This window comes from Urocitellus parryii, chromosome 8 (assembly GCF_045843805.1).
Source record: "Urocitellus parryii isolate mUroPar1 chromosome 8, mUroPar1.hap1, whole genome shotgun sequence".
NCBI classification, from domain to species: Eukaryota; Metazoa; Chordata; class Mammalia; order Rodentia; family Sciuridae; genus Urocitellus; species Urocitellus parryii.
The window spans coordinates 65,185,452-65,207,291 of NC_135538.1; the positions used below are offsets into that span (position 1 = coordinate 65,185,452).

Below are 21,840 nucleotides of genomic sequence, written 5' to 3' on the forward strand. Positions count from 1 at the left end.
TAGGGAAAGAATCAGTCTGAGTAAAATATATGTTCTTTGAATTATTCATCAAAATAAATTAGAGATACTTCACCACAGGTGTCATATGCTCTGAACTGAAGAAATTAACTTTTAAATTACTGATTGGTTGAAATGCTGAATGTCTAAATAGAGTGCTAATACTCAGCAAAGAATAATCATAATACTGCTACTACTAATAGAAACTTCTCCAACCTTATAAAATACAAATAATAGGCTGATTTATATTCTGCTGATCTATATTTTATAATTTTCCAAGCATGTTCAAATGCATTTTCTAAATTGTTAAGACCACCATGAATACTAAATTTAAAGAATAGAAAATATTTTCATCACTTTTCAAAAGAAAGAGTATTTGGAGGTACTACATAAGATTTCATCCAGGTTCAGTAGCTCAAAATTTTGTGAAATAAAAAAAAATACAAAACCAAAATATGTATTTCTGTTAGTTTTAAGAAATATATAAAAAATACACAAAATTTCTGCCCTTATGAAGTTGATGGTATAGGAAAGGAGATCAGATATATATATATATATATTTAGCCATAAAGGCAAAGTCATAAGTATTATTAAACAGGGTGAAATGAACTGTTATCAATTGAAAGGAAATAAATTGCTTGGGTGTGAAATTATTAGGGAAATGGTATGGTTTGGATGTGAGGTGTCCTCCAAAACCTCATGTGTGAGACAATCTGAGAAAGTTCAGAGGTGACATATTGGGTTATAATAGCTTTAATCTAATCAGTACATTAGTTGACCAATGAGGATTAACTGGGTGACACCTGAGTGTGGCTGGAAGAGGTGGGTCATTGAGAACTTGTCTTTGGAGTATATATTTTGTCAGTGGTGAGAGAAGTTCCTCTCCCTTCCCTCTATATCTGATCTCCCTTGGTGGTAAAGTCCTGAACTGCTTTCCTCCATCACACTTTTCTGCCATGCTGTTTGGCTTCATGCCAGGACCTGAGTAATGGAGTTGGCTATCTGTGGACTGAGACCTCTGAAACCATGGCCCCCAAATAAACTTTCCAGCCTCTAAAATTGTTCTTGTCAGGTTCATGTCAAACAAGTAGCATTTTAACTGAGTCTTAAATGATAGCAATGCTGTGGTTTTCTCTGAACAAGTCCTTGAGTAGTGTGGAGTATAAATTCAGGATTAAACAGGAGTGACTCTTTGGGGGGCAATGGCAAAGCAAGAGCCATTGGATAGTCTGACTTAATATCAGAGGACAAATGAAAAAAAGAATCAAAGGTTATTTCATATTTTCTTTTTCATATACATGGAAAAGTTGGATTGCTAACCTTAGGCATGGTAAATATTTCCTCACCTTCCATTACTGCCTAAGCTTACTCTACCCCTAACTGTCCCTAACACTCCTCAGAAATTGCTTTGTTCCATGTCTCCAGTGATTTCTTTTCACTCAACATAGTAAGTCCAGTTCAGTTCATATTTCATGTTTTGGCTACATTTAGCTTTGTTGTTTGTTGGCTCCATCTGTCTTGAACACTTTCTTTGATTTTCTTGATCCTACACTCTCTGATTTGACACTAGGCAATCCATATAAAATGCCTACTGCACTTGATGTTTGCTGCAAACACATACTCTGAATGTATTTGCATTAGTTCTGCTATTAGTACACCTACTTTTCTGATGACACCACAATTTCTTTTGTAGGTTTTTGTTTTCATACTATCTAAATAGATCATTTTCTGTCTTGGTACTTTATCTTCTTATGTTATATACTCACCGTTGGCTATCTCTATTCAGTTTCATAGCTTCAGTAACTATCTAAGCCCTGAGGATTACCAAATTGAATTTTCCAGTTTATGCTTTTCTTTTGTCCTCTAAACCATTAACTTTCTTTCAACTAGTTATAAGCACCATAGAACCACAAATGCATCATGTAAAAGATTAAATTTATGTTTCCTCCCAAATCTGTCCCTTTTCTTATGTTCCATAGCTCAGTGTAAAGAATTACATATCCCATTGCCTAAGACATAAATTTTGGTCTCCCCTCCCCCAAGTCATAATAAAATAAATTACCAAGTATTTCAAAGTAACATTTATTTTTTATCTTCTTAATCTCTAATATCACCGCTTTCTTTGTTTTGCATAGAATTTGAATGTGCTCTCTCCAAAATCATGTGCTGAGAGCTTTGATACCTAGTGTGGTGATGTTGAGAAATGGTGAGATTTTTATGAGGTGGGACATCCCCCTCAAATAGAATTAATGCTGGTCACAGAGTGAATTAATTCTCCAGAGAGTAGCATGTTGTAAAATGAGGACACTGCACAAACTTATTCTCTTCTGTACCCAGCTGATTCCTTTTCTGCTATCCCCCTCAACATCTTGTCATGCAGTCAGGAGGGCTTCACCAGAGAATGACAAGATGGAACCACTCAGGGGACATTCAGCTTCCAAAAATGTGAACCAAATAAATGTCTTTATAAAATAAAAGCCTCAGGTATTTTACTATGGCAATAGAAAATAGGGTAAGACACCACTCACTACTCCAATTAAAGATTTTACCACTTCTCATTTGATCCTAATTTATTTTTTACATGCCTTTGGCCTTTCAATTCAACCTGTACACTGCAGTCAAAATGATCTAAATTCAAATTTGCATGTAATTACCATCTTTATAACCCTCTGATACATTCTCTGTCCCTGAGGATAGAATCCAGACTCTGTAACACAACTTAAAGAGCCCTTTAGGATTTGGCTGGTGATTACCTCTTTTAGTCTCAAAACTCACAACATAATACCCCCTTCATCTAGTTGTCATGAACTGTTTTCTATTCCCAGACTTGCTTGTGTGACATGTTCTTTCTTATTTCCACACTACTGTTCTCTTTGCCTAAACCCTCTCTTTCTCCCTTTACAATGCTAATTAATTTCAAATTGCATCAATCACTCTAAACATTAATTCCTTTTAAGAAGATTTTTCTGACACTCAAATTGACAATACGTTCCTCATGTTGTTCTTGCATCCATTTCCAAACTCATCATGAGTGTCTCATAATTCTATGTATATTTCCTCAAGAAAATGACCTTATCTTCCATATTCATTAATTACTTCATACAATAACAACTGATACAAAAGCAGATATTCAATGAATATAATAAAAAATGGCTGAACAAAGGAAAATAAGAAGGAACAAGTAGAAATATTTGAGAAGGTAAAAAAATGATTGAGTTTAGTTTTGGACATATATCTATGACTTGATGCATCATCAGAATTTTCAAGGCAGGAGCAGGCAATCATGGGAATGGTTGAACCAGAGCTTATGTGAAATGCAAAAGCTGGGATGTGGATCTGACAGTCGTCCACAGAGTAGAGATGATTGAAGTCACAAGATTGGATGAAATTGGATATAAGAAATATATATTTAAGAAAAGAACTAAGGGTGAAATATTAGTTAAAACCTACCTATGTCCATTTTATTGGGGGGTGGTGGTTACCAGGGATTAAACTCAGGGGCATTCGGCCACTGAGCCACATCTCCAGTCCTATTTTGTATTTTATTTAGAGACAGAGTCTCACTAAGTTGCTTAGTGCCTTGCCATTGCAGAGACTGGCTTTGAACTCAAGATTCTCCTGCCTCAGCCTCCCAAGCTGCTGGGATTATAGGCATGCGCCATCGCACCTGGCCATATGTCCATTTTTTAAGTAAAAATATAGTGAGCCATAAATCATGTGAGTAAAAACTCTATGAAGGACTTCAGACCAATAAAAAGTGATAAAAGTTTATGACTGCGAATGAGAAGTTGTTGATGGTGACTTCCAGATAAATAAAAAACTTGATCTTTGGTATATCTGGTCACTTTGACAACCCAGTGCTCATAATTACCTAATAATTAATGATAATGCTGTCCAAAAAATATGAAAACAATGAAAAACCTGCAAAGTGTTAGGAAACATGGCTACTCAGTCTTCTTTGACTATGAAGGAATTTACTTGGAATAAAATAGGAAAGGTATATTGCTTCTTCCTAAGAGTAGTGTGGCATTATAGAAATAAATAAGAAATTCTGGCACTTTATCATTTCCAGTAGAGAACGATAAAGGCAATCACATACACAAAGCAGAACAAATGGGAGGTACTTCTCTAAATCCCTTTATTTCCTCTGAAAACCATCAGTCAGAGTTATCTGCATTAAGGGATATGTAAGAAAGAAAGATACTCAAAGAGGAAACCAGCAAATAGTGACTTTCTTGTTGATTTGGCAGTTATATGCTTTGGGTAACAGGTGCCTCTAAATCTCCTGAATTAATTCAGGAATGCTCAGATGTAAAATAATTGGATTGTGGAAGCTGTAACTTCATCTCAGCACATCCTAATTTAAGTGCCTGAGTGGGAAATGTAGGCCAGTGGGGCATGGCTGGAGGAGGTATCACTGGGGCGTGCCTTGGAAGGGTACATTTTTCCCTGTAGCCCCTTCCTCACCTGTCTACTTTATTGTTGTCATGAAGTGAGAGTTCATGTCAAACAAGTAGTATTTGAACTGAGTCTTAGATGATAGCAATGCTGTGATTTTCTCTGAACAAGTCCTTGAGTGGTGTGGGAGTATAAATTCAGGAATTAACAGGAGTGACTCTTTTGGGGGCAATGACAAAGAGGCAATGACAACAATGCCCTTCTACCATAATGTTCTACCTTATGTTGGGCCCAGACTAATGAAATTAGCCTTCTATGGACTGAGACCTCTGAAACTGTAAGTTCCAAATAAATTTCCCTCCTCTAAGTTGTTCTTATAAGCTATTTTAGTCACAGCGACAGAATACTAAATCAGGCAGTAACTCTAGAAACAAAAGTAGGTATATGGTGCACCAAGACTGAAGGCTGGGAAAAATGGAAAATGAGACACAGAGAAGTTCTCATTAAAATACTTATTTTAGCTGGGCACAGAGACACATGGTGGTAATCCCCTAGGCTCTGGAGCCTGAAGCAGAAGGATCTCGAGTTCAAAGCCAGCCTCAGCGAAAAGCAAGGCGCTAAACAACTCAGTGAGATCCTGTCTCTAAATAAAATACAAAAAAAAGAGCTGGGGATATGGCTCAGTGGTTGAGTGTGCCTGAGTTCAATCCTTAGTAGTCCCTACCAAAATTCTTATTTTTAAACTATGGAAAGAAACTCATGCATAGATTAAATTATTCCATTATCCATGCTCATGCCCTAACCTCCTTCCAATTCTTTCTGTAATGACAGATTATTAAGCATAAACCAATTGTCTTTTAAATTTAAAATATTAGAGAAATAGTTTGATAAATATACTGAGGTGTCAATAAAGACATTTGTCTATTCCCATGTGATATCTAGGCACATACCATCCATAAATGACCTCTCTGCATTCAAGAAGGAGAAATCAACATGAGAAAAATAAACAGAAATATACTTTTTAATAAAAGTACTAGAGCACAACTGCTTAAAGATATTCTTGAAGAAAAATTAAAAAAAATCTTGAGAAACCAATGAAAGTACAAAAAATCTATCTTATGTTGTAAAAAAAATTCATAAGGACTCTTGAAAAAAGAGATACAATATGAAATGACAATTAAAATGATAAATTCTAACTCTATAAAACTCTCTTAATATCTCTTAGTCTTGGGAGATTTGGACTGAATATATTTAATTGAGGCCTTGTTCACTGCTATATAAGTGACAAGAGAGGAAAGTTCTCCAGGGGACTCCTATGGTTATTTTCCTCCGAGCTGGTGAGCAGCTAATAATAAGGAGTTTCACTCACTGAACTAAGGAATGTGTAAACCTAGGATAAAACAAGAAACCCAAATTGCTAAGACCGGAACCCATCAATGGGGACTTATGGGTGAAAAGGTTCACGATTAAAGGGAAAAGGAAGTTAGGCACCAAAGAGAAAATTATTATTATTATTATTATTATTATTATTATTAATATTATTATTTTACTTCTCCAAATTTCTTAGGTGTGTGAAAAATTTACCCTAAACAGAAGAGAAAGGCAAATTACACATCCCTGCAATAAATAGTAGATATAGTACCTGATGAAGTCATTTTAATAATAAAAATCCCTTTGCTCTGGTGGTCTTAGATATTAGGTCTCACTCTCCTCAGGAAATTAAACAATTGAATAGGTAATAAAGCCTTAAACTCTGCCATATATTCAACTATATTCTAAATGAGTGATTAAATGGGTTCTAGCCAATGGAAGTATTAAAGATAATTTAACCAATATATTTTAGGACAAAGTCATTTTTCTGCAAATTAGAAATGCTCTCCTCTCTGGACTGACATGATATTAAAGGAAATTCATTCCTCTGGACTAATTCAGGCTTTCGTCTGACCTCACTCTCCTTTTACCTTGTCCCCCAATTTTGTGTTGAAGTCTCCCATTGACTAAATTCATTCAGAAACCAGAAGCAAATTTCCTTAATCTGCTTGATTCAGCCCCCAGAGGACCTCTTCCTATGGCAAGAGCAGAGTGGGAAGAGGTGGAAAGTACATCTAAAGAAAGCAGTCTAGTAACCAGTAACATGATTAATTCAAACAATTAACAATTATTTTAAATCAAGCGTAAAAGTGCAGAATAAACATCTGAATATGCAGGAATGTAAAGAAGAGTATAGTATGCCATTTATAGCACCACAATTCACAATAGCTAGACTGTGGAGTCAACCTAGATGTCCTTCAATGGATGAATGGATAAAAAATAAATGTGGCATTTATACACAATGGAATATTACTCAGCACTTAAAAATAACAAGATCATGGCATTTGCAGGGAAATGGATGGCATTAGAGCAGATTATGCTAAGTGAAGTTAGCTAATCCCCCCAAAAAACAAATGCCTAATGTTTTCTCTGATACAAGGGAGGTGACTCAAAATGGGATAGGGAGGAAGAGCATGAGAAGAAAATTACCTCTAGATAGGGAAGAGAGGTGGGAGGGAAAGGGAGGGAGAAGGGGAATTGCATGGAAGATGGAAGGAGACCCTCATCGTTGTGCAGATTATATGTATGAGGATGTGAGGGATTAAAAAAAATAAGTGTGTCACATTAGATTGGGTAGAGAGAAGTGAGAGGAGGGGAGGAGAAGGGGGGATAGGAAGGAGAGCAGAATAAAATAGACACTAGTATTGCTGTATGTATATACTTGACTGAACGACCAATGTGATTCAGCAACCTGTACGCTCAGAAAAAAGGAGTAATTATACCCCATTTGATTCAAATGTATGATATGTCAAGATCATTGTGCTGTCATGTGTAACTAATTAAAACAAATTTTAAAAAAATTATATTCTACTGAGGCTATTTTTAAAAGAAAACAAAAATGGAGGTTCTTCTTGTTTTGAAATTTGAAAACTTAGTGTTGAATACATCAATTTGTCCAGCTGAATCCAAACATTCATTATTTTTGCAATTAAAATCTCAAGGGCTCCATTTCACAACTGAATGATATAACACACACATACAGGTTAGAAAATTAACTGGTAAGAAAATAACTAGAAATATTCTGAAAGAAGAAGAATTAATATAATCATAAAAGTACAGTATTCAAAATAGTTTTTTTTGGGGGGGGGAAATATCAGTCAGTTAGATCAATGAAACTGAACAGAGAATACAGAAATTGACTTCTATATTCTTAGGGAAAATGTAACATTTCTAATCATTTGGGAAAATATAGATTACAGATAAATGATGCTATGTAAATTGAGTAATCAATTTGGGAAAAAGAAAATGCAGTTAATACCTGATCTCAAGTAAGAACATTGCAATTAGATTAATATTTCAGTGTATTTTAAATGTAAACCAAAAACATCATAAATACAAAATTACAATTGGATAAATGTAATTATCCAATTTACTTGAGTGTGAAGTTTGTAAAATATATTTTAATAGACCAAAAAAAAGGCAAACTAAAATAAAAAGACAGTGGAATGAATCTGACATAATTTTTCTATGTACATATATGAATATATAGTGAATCTCACTATCATTTACATCCACAAGAAATTAATTACAAAAAAACTAACTATGGGCATATGATAAAAAGATAGTAGAATAGAGGGAAGAGAGCATAGGGTAGAAGGCTGGGAGGGGAGGTACTGGGGACTGAATTAGAACAGGTACATTCCATGCTTTTATAATTATGTCAAAGTGAATTATATTGTCATGTATAACTAAAAAGAACCAATATTTTTTTTTGTAAAATTAGCAATGATTTTTTTAAAAATTAGTTCTGAAATTGGAAAAGTTGTAATTAAAAATTTAAATGTAAAAAGTTAAAGAATAAAAATATCTTCTATTCATCTCAATTAAAAATACTTTAACAGTGGAAAAAAAGGGATAAACTAGAGTATTTTTTAAATGGATAAAAGACACTCATAAAGAGTAGCCAGACATAAAATTCAAAGGACCAATATGCAACAAAAATGCTAAATTCAGGATCAGTTTCATGAATGAGCAACCTATAGAGTCACACAGGGCCCCAAGTAGATAAAGGCCCCATATTTTATTAATCCTCTGATGTTATATTCTTGAAATTTAAATAATTTTTTGAACAAAAGTACCTGACTGTACAAGTTAAAATTTCATTTTAAAAACCCTGAAGATATAACATCAATAGTATAGATCAAGGAACACTCTCATACACTTTTAGTTCAAGTAATTGCAAACACCATATATCAAAATTTAGAACAAATATTTTTGCCCCACCCAGTTTCTGTCCAGGAATATATCTGTGGGAACTAATTAAACCCATATACAAAATGGTCATAATTACAAAAAATAATAAACCAATATAAGTGTCCATAAATATTGTTTATGAATTGAAGGACACATTTATGTGATTTTATATTTCAGTGTGAAGACCTCAATAAATTGTATACACATACAAAAAAAATGAAATGTAAAGATGAATAGCTTATGGAGAGATATCCATGATTCATGCTTAAGAAAGAATCAGGCTGCCTAACAGCAAAGAAGAATGAAATGCTGTAGGTAGCCCTAGAAGAATTTTATACATACACATACAAATGTTTGAAAAACAAAAGTGTAAAGATAGTTTTCTTTGGAATTAAAGGAAATTTTCATTTTGTTGTTACATTTTTAAATAATCCTTTGACAATGAGCTTTTATTTCTGTTAAAATCAGCAAATTTGAATATCAATAAATAAAAATTGTGAGATTTTACAATTACAATATTTAAATAAATAATTGAAGAAATAATTTAAGTTTGGTAAAATGCAAGATAAACTAAACTTTGTAAAAATTTTGAAATAAGCAATATAAAAAGTTTTAAGTTGGGGCTGGGGATGTGGTTCAAGTGCCTGGCATGTGTGCGGCCCAGGTTCGATCCTCAGCACCATATATAAACAAAGATGTTGTGTCCGCCGAAAACTAAAAAATAAATATTAAAAAATTCTCTCTCTCTCTCTCTCTCTCTCTCTCTCTCTCTCTCTCTCTCTCTCTCTCTCTCCCCCCTCTCTCTTTAAAAAAAAGTTTTAAGTTATTTCAAGCTTGCAAGTAATGCACCTAAGAGCTGGGAAGTGGAAGTAAAGGCATGCTGATTTTCTCAAGAAAGGAACAAATAAATGTATACTGATTTCAGCTCTCATGTACATGATTAGAGAAATAGGGTATAGGGTTTCATTTGGTTTTGCAAACCATAAAGGAGGTAGTTTATGAAGATTTTGAGAAATATGAAATATTATATTAGTACCTGATTTGATATAAAAACAAGGTAATATATCTGAAACTAAAGTGAAGAACAGAACTTAATGAGAAACAAAATAATTTATTTGGATTCAAACTTAATTGGAGAGAAAATCATACCATACTTTGTAAACTGTAGAAAGTTTTGGTATTTCATCTGAAAGGAGAACACAGAGAATGTAGCTGAATCCAGATGATGTGTTACAGTTGTTGAGCTGATTCTCTGTTGATTAAAATAAATACATAATCTCCAATAAATTGCTTCCTGATATTCCTTTAAGTTGTTTTACTTGAAAGAGATTTAAAATGGAGGAAAATAGCAGGCATCTAAAATAAATGCAAGACCACCTGCAGTGTGATTCTCTGAAGTCTGATGATTAGAGATATTTTAGTCAAGAGTCTGATATGAAATATCACAATTCTATCATCATTTTTATTGAAAAGGGGTCTCTTCAAGGCAATCCAGGACACTATGAAAGTCAAATTTTATCTGTGTGTTTGAGCTGTTAAAATTTACTTTTTAAAAACTGAATTAGATATTTTGGGAAAATACCAAGGCGTGGGATACTGGGTTATAAGGTGGTTCCATCCCTAATTTTTTGAGGAATCTCCTCACTGCTTTCCAAACTCGTTGTACTAGTCTGCCGTCCCACCAACAATATACAAGTGTACCTTTCTTCCCACTACCTCACCAGGGTTTATTGTTCATTTTCTTGATCATTGCCATTCAGACTGGAATGAGATGAGATCTTGGTGTAGCCCTCCCTGACCAAGGTATTTATTTTTATTTCATCATTCTTGGCAAATGAGACAATTCCAGAAAATTTATGGAAAACACTAGGCAAAAGGCAATAAATAGATTTTAAAAATGTTTTAATTTTTGCACTATAACTGTCTTATTAAGGAAGTCAGGGCCTAATCTGACATGACAGAGATTTTGGCCTACTTTTTCTTGAATTAGGCTCAAGGTCTCTGATTTGATTCATAGGTCCTTGATCCACTTTGAATTGAGTTTTGTGCATGGTGAGAGATAAAGGTTTAACTTCATTTTGTTACATGTGGATTTCCAGATTTCCCAGCAGCATTTGTTGAAGAGGCTATCTTTTTCTCCAATGTGTTTTTGGTGCCTTTTCCTAATATGACATAACTGTAATTATGTGAGTGTGGCTCTGTAAAAAATATGGAATGCTTCACAAATTTGCATGCCATCCTTGCGCAGGGGCCATGCTAATATTCCCTGTATGGTTCCAACTTTAGTATATGTGCTGCCAAAGTGAGCACCTTAGTGTAGTTTTGATTTGAATTTCTCTGGTTGCTACAGATGTTGACCATTTTTTCATACATTTATTGGCCATTTGTGTTTCCTCTTTTGAGAAGTTTCTGTTTAGTTGTTTTGCCCATTTATTAATTTGTTTACTTTTTTTGGTGTTAAAATTTTAGGGTGCTTTGTTTATTTTGGATATTAATATCCTATTTGGGTAGTAGCTGGGTAAGATTTTTTCCCATTCCATAGGCTCTCTCTTCATGCTTTTAACCATTTCCTTTGCTGTGCAGAAGCTTTTTAATTTGATGGTATCCCATTTATTGATTTCTGATTTAATTTCTTATACTTTGAAGTTCTTGCTAAGAAAGTCGGTGCCAGTATCTATATGGCAGAAGTTGATTGTATGTTTCCTTCTAGCAGTGGTAAAGTTTCTAGTCTAATTCCTATGTCTTTGATTCATTTTGATTTGAGTTTTGTGCAGTGTGAGAGATAGGGGTCTAGTTTCATTTTTCTACATACAGGTATCCAGCTTCCCCAATATCATTGATGTATTTAAATCAACTGTATTTTTTCTTTCTTTTTTAGCCAAAAAAATAGTCTTTTCTTCAAAATATATTCTTGTTGTCTTCCTCAAATATCAGAAGACTGTAGGTACGCATAACTTTCTTCAGGTCTTATATTCTGTTCCACTGGTCTTCATGCCTATTCTGATGCAAACACCACACTGTTTTTGTTACTACAGCTCTATAGCATAATTTCAGATCAGGTATTGTGATGCCTCCTGCTTCATATTCTTGCTTAGTATTGTTTTAGCTATTCAGGGTATCTGGCTTTTCCAAATGAATTAAATGAGTCTTTTTTTTTTCTAATTGTGTGATGAATGTCATTGTAATTTTGATGGGATTGCAATGAATCTGTCTGTATATTGCTTTTGGTAGAATGGCCATTTCGACAGTATTAATTCCACCTATTCAAGAACATAGATCTCTTTCCATCTTCTAAGGTCTTCAATTTCTTTCTTTGGTTTTCTATAATTTCCATTGTGGAGCACTGTTTTAGTCAGATTTTTTACTGCTGTGACTAGAAGAGCTGACGAGAACTGCAGAGAAGGAAAGGTTTATATAAGGGCTCATAGTTTCAGAGGTCTCAGTCCATGTACAGCCAGCTCCATTTCCCCAGGGCTCCAGGTAAGGATAAACATCATGGCAGGAGAGTGTGGAAGTACGGCAGAGGTAAGTGGCTCACATGATGATCAGAAAACAGAGAAATTTCCAATTGCCAGATACAAATATATATCCCAAAGCCACAACCCCAAAGCCCCACCTGCTCTAGCCACACCCCAGTTGCCTTCAGTTACCACTCAATTAATTCCATCAGGTAATTAATTCACTGATTGGGCTAAGACTCTTATAACCCAATTATTTTTTTTCCAGAACCTTCTTGCATTGTCTCACATGTAAGTTTTTTGGGAGCACCTCATATTCAAACCATAACAAGCTCCTTTATCTCTTTGGACTTTTGTGTATGTCAGGTACAGCACATGCTTAGCACTTATGAGGCATGGGTTTGATCTCCAGCACCACACAAAAGACACATGTATACATATTAAGTACACTAAAATAAAGGTAATGACAGTGACTGGATCCTCTTAGCTGTCCCATGGAAAAGGGAGGGGCTGAGTAGGAGTAAACATAGGGTGAATAATGAATGCTATTTTATTCTAGGTAAAAGAAAATGATGATTGATATGGGGTTTTCTAGTGAAATTCATGATAATAATTCAGTTTAATTGTTTTTATGTGAAACCACCAAAGTTATTGATAACTTGGCTGTAGGAGTAGCTAGAAACCACAAACCATAACCGCTCCTGCCTTCAGTTATAACTTAATTAATTTCAACAAAGGAAGGGAGTCAAGACAGATGTCAGAGTTAGCAGCTATAGTGACAAAGGCAGCCTGCTGAGAGGGACATATTTAGCAACTCTAGCAAGGAGGTAGAGGGGCAAATAGTTAGCCTTTGAATGTCCTCCTTAGAGCTGGGACCAGGCTTGAATTTCAGGGCAGGATTAGAATTTTTTTCCTTTGTCACAGGAGTTTGGTAAACCCAAGGGATATGAAGGACTGGGTAGGTAACTAAGAAAGGGTTTTAAATCTCCTAGGGAAAAGGTAGGAGCTTAATTTTCAGAACTCTCTTAGGAGAATAAAACCAAGGGATTTTTTTTTCTTTTCTAATGCACTGCAAGATCACTGGCATAGGTGACAAAGCTTAGTGTTAGAAGATTTGCCTAGGGATGATTAGGTCAGGCTTGTCCTAGAACTTACAGGGCTGTGAATGGGAAGCTAGGAAAAATCATCTGTGAGAGAAGAGGAAACACAGGTTAGATTTATATCTACATGTAAAAAGTTCATGTTGCTTTAAACCATGAGGCAGTGATAGTGCCATGTACAGTATGAAATTAATATGACATTATAGAAACACACAATGTGCTAAAGGAAATGTGCCATATATGTCAACGGAAGAGAGCAAGTATCAAAATCATCATTATTAGTATGGCTTGACTAAATCTTTACCAACTTTCAAGCTATGACACCTATACAAATATTAAAACATGGGTATTCATAACCCCAGATGAAGACAACAAGAACTACCCATAATAATTACAAGTCCTTGAGCTGAAAGAAGAGCTCTAATTAGTGGGTGTTGTTTTCATGTACTTTGTCTCCTGAGGATAACAAATGTGTAAACCTAAAGGTCATTAATCTTCATTGTTTTGCCATAGCCAGACTTTGTCCTCAAAGCCATTGTCTATACTAACCATAAAACTATTTTTTTTTTCCTCTCTGTGGAAGAAGCAGCTACTTTTTCAAACATCCAGGACCATTCCATCATTCAATTTCTTCTACTTGTAGAACTTTCTCTTGATTTATGTAATGCAATTATCATAATTTCATTCCTGACAGTGGCAGACATGAAAGAGCTCTGGTGTGTAGACATAGCAGTTGGGAAGGATTGTGATCATGAGAGTCAAGGAGCACTGTCTTCTAGGTGCTGTCACTTGTCTTACATTGTGTTCATCAGGGGAAGATGAAAAGTCTATTGCCAATCATCAAGTTGTAAGTTAGCTTTCTCAAGAAAATAAGATGGCAAAAAATGAGGAATATATTCTGTGCCTAAAGAAATTTGCATACAGGCTTTATAAATTCATAAATCCTCTGGCTCAAAATCCATCTAAGGGAAGTTGTGTTAGAGTTAGATGGTCCATGAATTCATTGTATGCTTCTGAAGAAATAAATCTCTTATTTTGACAATATTTTTTTCTTATCAGAATAGGCAGGTATAAAAGTTATGTTGGTGTATTAACACATGTTGCATAAAAGATATATAAACACATTAAACTACAAAGATACACTTTTAGAAAAGATTTATCAGAAATTCAAAGCACATTTTTAAAGCATAGTTGTGTCCTTAGTCCAATTTAAGCAAATGCAAACTCTAGTGGGAAAGATAAAAATATGATGTGAAATGTCAATAGATTGTCAAAGGAAAGATACTGAGAGGAAGCTAGAAATTAAAGTAAGAAATACAAAAGGAAAGACTCTCCATAGAGCAAAGCTACTCAAGACATGAATAAATCAAGCCAAGGTATTTACTTGATAAAAGAATGCCTGTGTACAGCATTAAAACCAGGTGGAATTAAATTTTGAAAACAGATTACAAAAAGAAAATCCAAAATTAATTCTTGAAATAGAATATAAAACATGTAATAAGTAATTTTATTTTTATATGTGTTATAAATTTCAGATGATAACAACTTCCTATCACCCAACCAAGAAATAAAGAGATGAAGGATGCAAAGTAATGCTAATATACAGAATTATATTGGGTGGTATCAAAGAAATTATAAATTTTATCATTAAAATCCATTTTATTAACATGTATATTTATAAAATTTGAATATCAAAATAATGATTTTCCAAGTACTAGCAAAGAAGGTGTTGAAACTAAAGCCCATGGAGAACTACATAAAAAGAGAGAATGTAGAAAAGCATAAAAACATCATTTGAAATTTAAAGGCAAGTTAAGAGGCTACTTAGGCTTAACAGGCTTAAAAGTTTTGAACTTGGAAGGGTTAAACTCTCTTATTAAAATCTGACTGAATGGAATTTTCAAGAGACATGCCTAGGGAAATATGGCCTATAAAAATAGAAGAAGAAGTAGAAGAAGAAGGAGGAGAAGGAGAAGAAGAAGAAAAAAAAAGAAAATAGAGACTGACAAAGATATATTATGTAAAGGCAAAAAGAAAAAAAAGAAATAGCACATATTAAAGTCAGCTATAACTGTTTCTTTTTTATTTTTTTTTTTGCAAATAAATCTTCATAAAATAAGAAATATGCCTGCTCTTATAGAAAAATGATGCCTACAATGAAAATATTACAGCAAAAGTCTTTATATGGTAGATAACCCAGCTACAAAATATTAAAAATAAAAACTATGCTACAAAATTTTTTAAAAAAGAGAAAATTAAAAAAAATCTTTAAAGAGATATCTTCAAAATTTTGAAGAACCATGTAGGAGCAAAGTAAAAACAAAAGGCTTTGTAATAGTCTAATTTATAAGTTGTTTAATAAAAGGATTTAGTGTACTCCAAATAAGTTGTATATATACCATATTTGAAATGACAATAGATATCTGACAAAACTGGCCATTTACATGCCACATGAGTTAAGTGTATTATAAAAATGCTGAAATTGTACATTCTTATTGCTAGTTTACAATACAAAATAGCCATTAATAACACCAGCTGAAAATTAATTATTTGGAAACAAACAATGCATGGCTCATTAGCATGGATGAAGGGGGATTACTGATTGTTTACAAAGAAATACAAATGAGAGTACTTTATTAAATATTTGATAGAAGCATTATATTCATAAAGCCTATGGCTTAAAATGAGGAAGGTGAGATGTTTTAGCAACAGGTGGATAGTGAATAACACTAAGATAATTCACCTAGAGTTATGAACAAATGTCATGTATGGCTATAGTTTTTCTCATGAAGAATAAATAGATTTTTAAAAAATAATAATATGCATGTATATAGTAAAAAATATAGCACTTATAATACAGTCAAGGCTATGTGTATGGCAGTTGTTTTTTAAATACAAAGAACAAGAAAAAAAACAGAAAAAAGAATATAAACAAAGGGTAAACAAAAATAAACGATCATTCAAATTATTTACTTGCTTAAAAAAATGTAGATTTTATTATTATTCCAGTATTGTGAGACCCACAGATAGAAGTCAGTTGCCCTTGTAAAAGCAGTTTTTGAGATGAGGATGTGGCTCTGTGGTAGAGTGTTTGCCTAGCCTGTGCAAGGACATCGGTTAGATCTCCAGCACAATAATGACAACAACAAAAAAGCAAAGCAATTAACAAACTCATAGTTCCCAAGAATGATGCCCATGTCATGCCATTCACATGGGACCACATTGAGAAGCATCAGTTAGTCGAGACAAGCGAACAGGGGGAAATATAGGCAAGAATTTTTACTATGTTTTTTCCATCATAAAATAAGCCAGTTTAGTTTTGGCTAGTTTTAATAACTTCAACAAGCAAGCTCAGGGTTTTAGGGACTGTCACCAGATATCTAATACCTAATTCTGAGGTGATTATGGGAGAGGGAAAGAGATCTGGAGTACATGCCTAATGAAAGTAGTGGTTGGGTGTGAGAATTCTTGAGGATTTTCATGCTCTTGAGGTAGTCATTTTCTATCTCTAGGAGATGGCTAGCTACTTGAGGACAGCCTCTTCAGATCAGCAAAGTCACAAAATGTCAAAGCCTTTGAACTACAAAGAAAAGTCATGATTAATAGAAGGATGATCCCAGCAGTGGTTGGAAGCTGGTTCCTCCTTTGTCAGGACCACATCTGCTGTGCTTCTGTAAATCCTTCCACAACCATAGCAAATGGTGTGGCAGGCTGCTGCATTCTTAGTTAGGAATAAAAGACTCCAGCTGCTGAAAGTGTTGTCAGCAGATACCTCTAGCTGAAGAATTTCCTCATCTGCACCTCTCTTCCTCTCTAGATGGACATCCAGTGATTCATCTTTGTAGAAGAATGTTTCTTTACAATGGCGCTACTGACAATTTGTCGTTTTGTTGTTGTTTTTGATGTTGTGAGAGGCTGTTAGTTTCACTGTAGGATGTTGAACACCATCTCTGCCTTCTACCCACTAAATGTAGTAGAACCTACCCTCAGTCATGGCATCAAAAGTATCTCTAAAATTTGCCAGCATCCATTGAAGGACAAACTTAACCTCTGGCGGAGGACTTTTGACATAATTGCACTTGCATACATTAGTTGATAGGTGTATACTGACAACTTTCAGATACATGTGTCCAGCCTGATATTTTGTTTAAGCATCAAATCTGTATAATGAACTGCCCATTGACCATGACTTTTTTTTTTTAATCAAGAGACATGATTTATTCGTGCTTTTGCACATGAGCTCTACAAGCAGCTGTTTATGTAAAGAACTTAATTCACCAACTAGCTTTGTGACATTGGGGTACCACTGAATTCCTTGTTGCATCAGCCTTATATCTTTAAAGTTTACACAATAACGGGAATAATAGTTTTCACTTCATAAGTTTGTTGGGAGAATCAAATGTGTTAGTGCATGTGAAGTTTAGAACAATTACTTGCAAAGTTTAAGTCCTCAATAAATGTTAGCTATTACTATCAGTCACTAAGATGCCATGCAAGTACCAAATTAGATTGCCCATCTCCCAATCTGGTGGTTTATTCCTATTGTGTATTTCAGTAAATAACATCACCAACCACCCATTTATATTGAAGGCTTAATCAATGATGTCATAACTAGTTTTTTTTCTAACTACTTCAGCAAGTACTTCAAATTAATCACCGTAAATCTGTATTCTTAGAGTTGGTTGAATTTATCCATTTTCTTCATGTCAGTTGCCCGAATTATGGTTTAATCCTACATATCCTAATGCCAGAGTCTGGTAAAGAAATTAGAACATGGACTACAGAGTCACAGAAAACAGAATTTAATGCCCAATTCTACCAATCGAGTGATAATGCCTAATTTACATTTTCTTTCTTTACACATAATTTTTGTATGAAAAACAAAAATTGTCATGCTTACCTTAAAGAATTGCAGGTATTATCAGAGAGGTATCCTTTGCTTAACCACAATTTAAAAAACTCAAATGACAATAAGAGACTGAATTAAATTGTGATACTTTTATATAATAAAGTAGTACATAATATTGAAAATGAGCAAACCACCACTGCACACTAAAACATGACTGAATCTTAGAAAAATCACTAAGATATAAATCTAATATACCTATTGAATTTACATAAAATTTGCAATAAGAAATACTTAACTATTGTACAGAAATGTGTAACACAATCCATTAAAGGGCAAGTAAACTAAATAGACATTTTTCAAAAGAAGTCATGTAAATGTTCAAAAGATATATGAAAAAAATGTTCAATATTGCTGTATCAGCAATCAAGGAAATTAAAATCAAAACTATACAGAGATTTCTTCTCACCACAGTTAGAATAGCAATAATTGAGAATATAAATAATAATGAAAGTTGGTGAGGATATGGGGAGAAAGGAACACTTATACATTGTTGGTGGTATGGCAAATTAGTACATCCACTTTGGAAATCAGTATGGAGATGCCTTAGAAGACTAGAAATGGAATTACCATATGACCCAGCTTTTTTACTCCTCTTATTTATCCAAAAGAACTAAGATCAACATACTATGATACAAAACACCAGTGTATTGTGGATTTTTATTTTATGAACATTTCTCATGATTATATTTCATAGTTTATAAAAGGTTAAATAAAAAGGATATGATAAATATTAAATATGAACACATAAATAAAACAGTGACATTTCATCTTATGTACATATATATATGCATACATATACACATGTATGTAAATGGTTACTACCTGTTCTGCATGTCAGGATTGCTTTTAAAAGATTTTAGAATCTCATATAACAGTTTCCTAGGAAACAGTAGATTTAAGGTAAATGAGCCATATTTTATCTGCTTCATTTGTTCTGTGGAATACATCTGTCTACCTTGGTTTGGCATGGTAGGGGCATGGACATGTGTTAACTATGGAATAAAAAAATTTGACGGAAAATAAAAGCTCTAATTTTCTTGCTCAATTTCACCCACACACCTTACCACTCATCTCTGATAGCTGTAAACAAATATGTGAGTAAGGATGCAAAAGAAACCTCTCTTTTATATAATTTTGTGTACTTGGGTGGCAGGCAAGATGACATGATGAGGAAATGAAGACACTGTATCTGCCACATACCCTGACTTATTTCCATCTACAACTCTAAGAAAACGCAGTTCGGTTGTCTATATGTATTCACTGGCAATTAGTTACAAGATATGCACTGTCTGCCTATGAGGTTATTCACATTTTTCCAGGAATGTTTTTGCCCTATTAGACAAAATTTGGGTCTCTGCTATGCTTTATTTCTATTGTACTTAAAGAGGAATGCTCTGGGTGTTTAGAGCCAAAGTTGAACAGATGCATCTAAAATGTTAAGGACCACCTGGATTACAGCAGCATATCACCGAGTTTTGTGGCCTTTATTATCATTCTTTATAGCATGTGTATCATGAATTTAAGAGGAGCTTCCATTACCTATAATGCCATTAGTGGTATTGAGCAGTATAATACCAACACTGTGTTCTCCCTTTAGGTTAAAATGGTTGTGGTTTACATTCCTACATAGGAACCAGTATTAATAAAAACCTGCCAGTTCATAGCTGGGATATTATTAGACCCGCAGGCCAGAAAGAATCCCAAATTTATTGGGCACTTAAGTGACCATTCCAGTCAATGAAATTGTATGGCATATGGGTAAGAAACTTTTCTGTTGGGAAGGTTGGGGAAATTACTTTGTAATAAAAATAAACATTTGGTATGCAAAGTATTACTTTAATATCTTATATACTGTTATTTTGTATAATGACAAGTTGTTTGTGTGCTAAGCATTATGTTAATCTCTCATCTATTGCAATTTGTTGTAATAAAGTATTAATGGGTTCAAATGAAAGAAAATGGAATGTATGCTTAAATGAGCCCTGGGATGAAAAGATATTTTGGGAAAGTGGTTAAAAATCCCAAATTGATGTTAACCCCATGGAAACTGATTATAGTTAGAGAATCTGGGCACATCTAAATGTATGTAAATTTGGCCTTAGAGAAACAAAACACACATCTAGATGGCTCTAACTTAAAAAAAAAATAGATGTGATAGTGCACAAAAGGGAGGCATTCACAATCTACAAGAAAGTACCAAACAACTTGCAGAGTATGCTGGTTAAGATTAGTATAATTAGAGAAAAGGATATCTATTTTCTATTAAAATAATATAAATATGGTGGTCAAAAGTGCATAGTCCTGCTTTTTTTTCAGTGTATAAAATATTAAAGTGTGCCTATCAGAAAAAAATATTTCAGAATATTTTAGGGATATGCTTTACAAAAACATTAACTTGTGCTCATGGTGGGGAGTAAAACTATGGGGAGAAATTTAACATTAGTTTGGTTTGATGTGAACTTCTCAGAAAATGATCTTAGTCACCCACAGTTTTCTGTTCATGGAAGAAATAAAACTAAGAATTGTGAGAAATGTTGCCTTGTTGTTGTTGTGTGAAGTTAGCTTTTGGTTGGAGTGCCAAAGGCTGAAAAGCAAGTTTGGGCTGTTATGGACTTGAGCAATACAAGGGATTAATGGAAAATGTAGCCTCTAGTTTCTGTTTGTCGAGCTTCTGTTTGTCAACACACACACGTAGTTGTCATCCATGGAAGCCAAACACCCATCTGGTGAATCAGACAAAAGAATCTATGTGCATTAAAGTTTTTGCACAAGAGACGAAGATGAGTTATTATAGCCACTTCATTTCCTGCCTGTTTTCTGTCAGATAACTAAATAAATGTAGTAACATGTTAAAACTGTTTGTGTCTTATGAGTCTACTTTCCACCTTTAACCTGGAATTATAGCTGTGATTCACTACTTACCTTACCAAAATTGAAAATACTTTTACACTTTAGGACATGTCTCTATTTAATTCTTTTTTTAAAATTCTTTATGTCCATAGAACAAATATTTTCTAAACATTAATTATGCTAAAATTTCTTTTGAAAACTGCTTGAGCTGCTATAAAAAAATTTTCACTGATATATGAAACATACTTACTAGTATAATTATTTCTAAGTGATAGTAATTATTAAAGTAAAATAAAAGCCTCTTAACTCTGTCTATACTTGAACATCTCCAAATATTCCTCCCCATGATAACTAAAATAGACATACCTAAAATCATGCCTAAAAATATTGAGAGTCTTAATGCAATTTCAATTTATTAAATGACTCTATTTATATCCTCTCTTGTAGATGTCACTTATATTCTGTATACCTATGGATTAATCAATAGACAATGTTAACTATTTGCATTTCAGAAAAATAAAGATTTTTTTCTTGGCCCTGATCCTTTGCCTTGTTTTCACTTTGTTTACAATCACCCATGTCAACTTAAACCTTTCCTATCTCTACTCACCTTAGTCTAAAATCATGTACATAGTTATAATTTTTCACGCTTTTTTATGACTTGAATGAATTATTTCACAGAATCTTATGCCTTTCTTTCATCTAACTTCAGTATCATCAAGCCATCTTCTAATTCTCCCATATTTGTTTTTAAAAATCTTTCTCCTAAAAACCTTTAGAATAATAAAGTCTCTAGATGGTAGGCATTAGAATTCCAATGACTAGGCTGATATCTGTATCCTTG

At 33.8% G+C, this 21,840-nt stretch overlaps 1 non-coding gene across 1 annotated transcript; it reads right to left on the minus strand.

The window, feature by feature from the left end:
* Positions 1-10,882: 10,882 nt before the first annotated feature.
* Positions 10,883-10,989, minus strand: LOC144256760 (U6 spliceosomal RNA). Its single transcript, XR_013344245.1, has one exon. It is a non-coding gene; the product is annotated as a U6 spliceosomal RNA (small nuclear RNA).
* Positions 10,990-21,840: the final 10,851 nt, after the last annotated feature.